Source organism: Hemiscyllium ocellatum, chromosome 46 (genome assembly GCF_020745735.1).
Source record: "Hemiscyllium ocellatum isolate sHemOce1 chromosome 46, sHemOce1.pat.X.cur, whole genome shotgun sequence".
Classification (NCBI taxonomy): Eukaryota; Metazoa; Chordata; class Chondrichthyes; order Orectolobiformes; family Hemiscylliidae; genus Hemiscyllium; species Hemiscyllium ocellatum.
This window is the reverse complement of record NC_083446.1, coordinates 22,603,644-22,609,866: the sequence shown is the minus strand read 5'-3', so window position 1 is coordinate 22,609,866 and position 6,223 is coordinate 22,603,644. Positions and strand designations below refer to the sequence as shown.

The 6,223-nt window shown below is 49.2% G+C and overlaps 1 non-coding gene across 1 annotated transcript; it reads left to right on the top strand.

Moving 5' to 3' along the window:
• Nucleotides 1–2,041: 2,041 nt before the first annotated feature.
• On the top strand, nt 2,042–2,123 carry trnas-aga (transfer RNA serine (anticodon AGA)). The gene has a single exon. It is a non-coding gene; the product is annotated as a tRNA-Ser (tRNA).
• The last annotated feature ends 4,100 nt before the right edge of the window (nt 2,124–6,223 follow it).

The window sequence follows — 6,223 nt, the reverse complement described above, 5'->3', positions numbered from 1 at the left end:
AAGGTGGAAGTCCAACAAGCGTATTAGGCAACACTACCTTTTGGTGCATTGAAAATTCATCACGGCCTTCTAACATTGGCACATTTGTTAACAAATGAGATTGAACACATGCTCCAAAACAACATAATCAAAGTAAGTTGCAGTGACTGGAGCTCACCCGTAATAATGGTGTCAAAACCAGGTGGTGCACATCGTTTATGTCAGTGCAGATACAAAATCTGATTCATACCTGATTCCACATTTGGAAGACTGTCTGACTGTATTGAGAACATGGGGCACACATATATTTGCTCGCACGCACCTTATCTCAAAGAGCAAAAACAATTTTGCGTTTTGTAACACCGAATAGACTGTATCAATTTAGATTTATGCCATTTGTTATGAAAAATACATCAGCCACATTCAAAAGAGGATCCAATGAAGTCATTTCAAGATAACCCAGTTGTTTGGTATGTACGGATAATCTGGTGATTTTTAGGCATACATAGTAAGAACATTTAGAGTCATTGAGTCAGAGAGATGTGATGCACAGAAACAGACCGTTCAATCCAACTCATCCATGCTGATCAGTTACCCTAAACTAATCTCATCCCATTTGCCAGGAACGATGAAATATCCGTTAAATAATTTGTCTTATTATGGTATTATGAAAGTGTAGATGTATTGTACCGTTAGTAACCTTGAAAAGCCAGCAAGGACTTCCTAACACAAGTGCAAATTACAACCACAGTGCAAACTAGTGTCTGTTCTATTGTCCATTTCAAATTTCAGCTCACCACAACGGACACTTCTGTCAGTCTCGGGTGTCTCCCTCTGTGGGTGGAAATGAGCATGAGCTCCTCAAAAGAGTTACAATTCGTTGTGAAAATGTCATACTTCTGCCCCATTATTGTGCCATTTAAGAACACAGGATAACCTCATTGACATTTGCCCTGGAAACATTAGAACACACAAGACTTTGAGCCAAAGTTGGAAACTGCGACTTGAATAGATGGCTCTCTGTTTAGCCGCAATGCAGAATGGGCAGAATGGCCTTTTCCCACTTTGTAAATCTTCGAAGACAAGTTGAAAATAATCTGCAACGAAAATGTTCAGAAAGGGGGTTTTATTTCGACCACATACGATAGTATCTATCGCCTTGTCTTGTTATTTACTTGTGAGGTTGCGATATTCTAAGCAGCGTGGCCCGGATCCTATTCCCGCTCATGGAACGGTTGTCTTGCTCAGCAAACATATTGGTGTACCAGTACTTCTGCGGATTTTCCGATGCAAGCAGGTCATTGGTTTTGTCCAAAACATTATGAAGGTTAACATAAAACAAACAGCTGCAGTTGCTGGAAATCTGAGCCAAAAACGAAAATAGTTTGCGGAACACATCAAGCCTGGCAACAGAAACGTCGACTTTGCTGCTCCTCGGATGCTGCCTGACCGACTGTGCTTTTCCAGCATCACTCTGATCTAAAATCTGGTTTCCACCATCTGCAGTCCTCACTTTTACTTAGTTTCTTCAGTGTCGCTGGTTCCCAACTCAACAACTCCATCTCTAGCGGTTTCATGTCTGTTCCTCCATGCTGAGGAGTTGAAGAGTGAAGAAAATTAACTCACCCCATCCATCTCTGGGGTGATTGGGGACTGAAAGAGAATCTTATCACATTGAAATATATCTACATGCGACTTAATGTCTGTCTTTTATTGGGAATCATCTCTTTCATTGTATCCATCGGGAAAGACCATTTCGTTCGGCAGAATATGTCACTAACTTTTGATTGTTTCACGTCCAAGAACTCAGATCAATATCTCCCTTGATAAGCTCTGTTGGTCATTTTCGCAAAGAGATCTAGCAAACTGCCAAGTGTGATTTTCCTTTCAATAAATAATTTTGACTAAGTTTAGCAGCAAATATCTTTTCCTAACTTTGTGCTTTTGTTCTTTTACATTGGTGTCCAGCACCTTTCAAATGACAGCAAAGGTATGAAAGGTGATGGAAGCCTTGAGCCCATCACGTCAGCGACAGCTTGAAATGAGATCACAGGTGACTTCGGTAGTCATGGCTGAGTGGTTAAGGCGATGGATTAGAAGTCCATTGGGGTTTCCCCACGTAGGTTCGAATCCTGTTGACTACGTTCTGAATTCCTTCCTGTTGTAGCATTGCTTGGTCAAAGTTCAGAAAGCCTCCTTTGAAAGCCCGGTCGGTCATTTGATGAGACGTGGGAAACTCGAGTTCGTCATCGCAAACCTTCCATGTTTAAAACGTTATCTCTGCTTCTCTTTCCAGATACACTGCTCGTCACATCGGGTTTCTGCAGTTGTTATTGAACGTCCTGAGCGGAAGTGCTGCTTTTCATTAGATTCCTGTTCACTGACTCTGATCAGTGGCAACACTTCTTCCTGCACGTCAAAGTGCTCATTCCCCACCGCTCCCTCTCCCATCATTACAAACAACCGCAGTAAATTGCCACTTAACCATCTTTGTTCCAAAGTGAAATTCACCAGCCTCGGGAATCTCTCCACCAAACGGGACTTCTCATGCCTGGACATGGTGCAAGCCAGAGAATTGTGAAGAGATACTGTGAAAATTTTGTCAATTGGCAGTTGGAAATATGTTTAGGAAGCAAACCGCATAATCCAGGATCCAGCTTTGGAAATCTTGAGAAACTCTTTGGGAAATGGAATCAGAGGAGAATGAAGAAGTGTGAAATCTCGGGCCGAGTAGAGGACGGGACATTGACTCTGATGTTCTCGGGACAGGAACTCATCTGAGACATTGAAAGAATTCTCGCTCCCGTTGGTGAGGAATACAAACTTCATCTGGATTCTGGGACAATGAAAAACTATGCAACACTCAAGACAATATCCAAATATTGACTGGGATCACTGCAGTACGATTACTATAGATGGGTCACTTTTTGTCCAGTGTGAGTGTGAGGGAGTCAGGGTGACGGTGATGGAGCGAGTGTGAAGGAGTCAGGGTGACGGAGATCGAGTGAGTGTGAGGTATTTAGGTTGACAATGATGGAGCGAGGATGTGGGGGTCAGCGTGACGGTGATGGAGGGAATGTGAATGGGTCAGGGTGACTGTAATGGATCGAGTGTGAGGGTGGCAGGGTGACGGTGATGGAGTGAGTGTAAGGGGGTCAGGGTGAGGGTGGTGTAGTGAATTCGAACGATGCAGCGTGACGATGATGGAGTGAGTGAAAGTGAGTCAGGGAGACTGTGATGGAGTGAATGTTTGATGGTCATGGTAACGGTGATGGAGCGAGTGTGAGAACGCCCGGGTGACAGTGATTGATTGAGTGAGGGCGCCATAGTGACAGTGATGGTGTGAGTGTGATGGTGTCAGGGTGACGGTGATGGAGCGAGTATGAGGGGGCCAGAGTGACCGCGATGGAGTGAGTGTGAGTGGGCCAGGGTGACGGTGATGGAGTGGGTGTGAGGTTTTCGGTGTGATGGAGATGGAGTGTGTGCGGGGTTCAGAGTCACGGTGATGGAGCGAGTGTGAGGGGGTCAGGGAAATAGTGATGGAGTGAGTGTGAGGGAGTCAGGGTGACGGTGAAGGAGCGAGGGTGTGGGGGTCAGGGTGACGGTGATGGAGTGAGTGTAAGTGGGTCAGGGTGACGGTGGTGGAGTGAATGCGAGGGATGCAGCGTGACGGTGATGGAGTGAGTGAGAGTGGGTCAGGGAGACTGTGATGGAGTGAATGTGAGAGGGTCAGGGTGATGGAGATGGAGTGAGTGTGAGAGCGCCAGGGTGACAGTGATTGATTGAGTGAGGGGGAGTCAGGATGAGGGTGATAGAATGAGAGAGAGTGGGTCAGAGAGACTCTGATTGAGTTAGAGTGAGGGGGTCAGGGTGACACTGATGGAGTGAGGGCGAGAAGGTCAGAGAGAATTTGATGGAGCAAATGTGAGGGGATCAGCATGACGGTGATGGAGCTAGGGTGAGGGGGGTCAGGGTGATATTGATGGAGCGAGTGTGAGGGGGTCAGGGTGACGGTGATGGTGTGAGTGTGACGGGATCAGCATGATGGTGATGGAGCGAGTATGAGGGGGCCAGAGTGACAGCGATGGAGTGTGCGTGAGTGGGCGAGGGTGACGGTGATGGAGTGGGTGTGAGGTTGTCAGTGTGATGGAGATGGAGTGTGTGAGAGGTTCAGAGTGACGGTGATGGAGCGAGTGTGAGGGGGTCAGGAAGACGTTGAAGGAGTGAGTCAGGGAGACAGAGATGGAGTGAGTGTGAGAGGGTCAGGGTGACAGAGATGGAGTGAATGTGAGGGGTTCTTTGTGACGGTGATGGAGTGAGTGTGAGGGGTTCAGGGTGACAATGATGGAGCGAGGTGTGGGGGTCAGGGTGATGGTGATGGAGTGAATGTGGAAGGGTCCGGGTGATAGTGATGGAGCGAGTGTGAGGGTGTCAGGGTGAAGGTGGTGGAGTGAATGCGAGGGATGCAGCGTGACGGTGATGGAGTGAGTGAGAGTGGGTCAGGGAGACCGTGATGGAGTGAATGTGAGAGGGTCATGGTGACTGTGATGGAGCGAGTGTGAGAGCACCAGGGTGACAGTGATTGATTGAGTGAGAGCGTCAGAGTGACAGTGATGGAGTGAGTGTGAGGGGGTCAGGGTGATGGTGATGGATTTAGTTTGAGGGGGTCAGGGTGATGGAAGTGGAGCGAGTGTGAGGGCGCCAGGGTGACGGTGCTGGAATGAGTGTGAGGGGGTCAGGGCGTGGTTGATGGAGTGAGTATGAGGGGGTCAGGTTGACGGAAATGAAGTGAATTTGAGGGGTTCAGGTTGACGGAGGTGGAATGAGTGTGCGTGTTTCAGGCTGACGGTGATGGAGGAGTGCGAGGGGGTCAGAGAGAGGGTGATGGGCAAGTGTAAGGGGGTCAGGGTGACAGTGATAGACGAGTGTGAGGGAGTCAGGGAGACTGTGATGGAGTGAATGTGAGACGGTCAGGGTGACGGTGATGGAGCGAGTGTGAGGATGTCAGGGTGACGGTGATGGAGGGTGTGACTGAGTCAGGGTGACGGAGATGTAGCGAGTGTGAGGGGGTCTGCATGATGGTGATCGAGTGAATGTAAGCGTTTCAGTGTGACGGTGATGGAGTAAGTGTGAGAATGTCAGGATGATGGAGATGGAGGAGTGCGAAGGGTTCAGGGTGAAGGTGAAGGAGTGAGTGTGAGGTGGTCAGGATTAAGGTGATGGAGTGAATGTGAGGTGGTCAGGGTTACGATGATGGAGTGAGTGTGAGGTGGTCAGGATGACGGTGATGGAGAGGGTGTAAGGGATTGAGGTTGACGGTGATTTTGTGAGTCTGAGGGGGTCAGGATGACATTGAATGATTGAGTGTGAGGGGATCAGGATGATGGTGATGGAGTGAGTGTGAGTCGGTCAGGGTGACAGGGATGTAGTGAGTGTGAGGGAGTCAGGATGACCGTGATGGAGTATGTGTGAGGGGGTCAGGGTGACGGTGCTGAAGCGAGTGTGAGGGGTTCACGGTGACGGAGGTGGAGTGAGTGCGCATGGTTCAGGGTGAATGAGGTGGAGCGAGTGTGAACGGGTCAGCGTGAAAGTGATGGAGTGAGTGTGCGGGGGTCGGTGAAATGGTGATGGTGCGAGTGTGAGGGGATCAGGGTATTGGTGATGGAGTGTTTGTGAGGGTGTCAGGGTGACAATGATGGAGTGAGTGTGTGGGCATCAGGGCGACGGTGATAGAGTGATTGTGAGGGCTTCAGGGCGACTGTGATGGAGTGAGTTTGAGGGGGTCAGGGTGACAGAGATGGAGTGAGTGGAAGGGGGTCAGGGTGATTGTCATGGTGTGAATGTGAGTGGGTCAGGGCGAAGGTGATGTAGTGAGTTTGAGGGGGTCAGTGTGACGGTGATGGAATGAGTGTCAGTGGGGTCACGGTGACGGTGATGGAGAGTGTGACCGAGTCAGGGAGACGGTGATGAAGAGAGTGTAAGAGGGTCGGAATGACGGTGGTGGAATGAGCGTGAGGGGGTCAGGGTGACGGTGATGGAGTGAGTGTAAGGGGGTCAGGGTGAGGGTGGTGTAGTGAATTCGAACGATGCAGCGTGACGATGATGGAGTGAGTGAAAGTGAGTCAGGGAGACTGTGATGGAGTGAATGTTTGATGGTCATGGTAACGGTGATGGAGCGAGTGTGAGAACGCCCGGGTGACAGTGATTGATTGAGTGAGGGCGCCATAGTGACAGTGATGGTGTG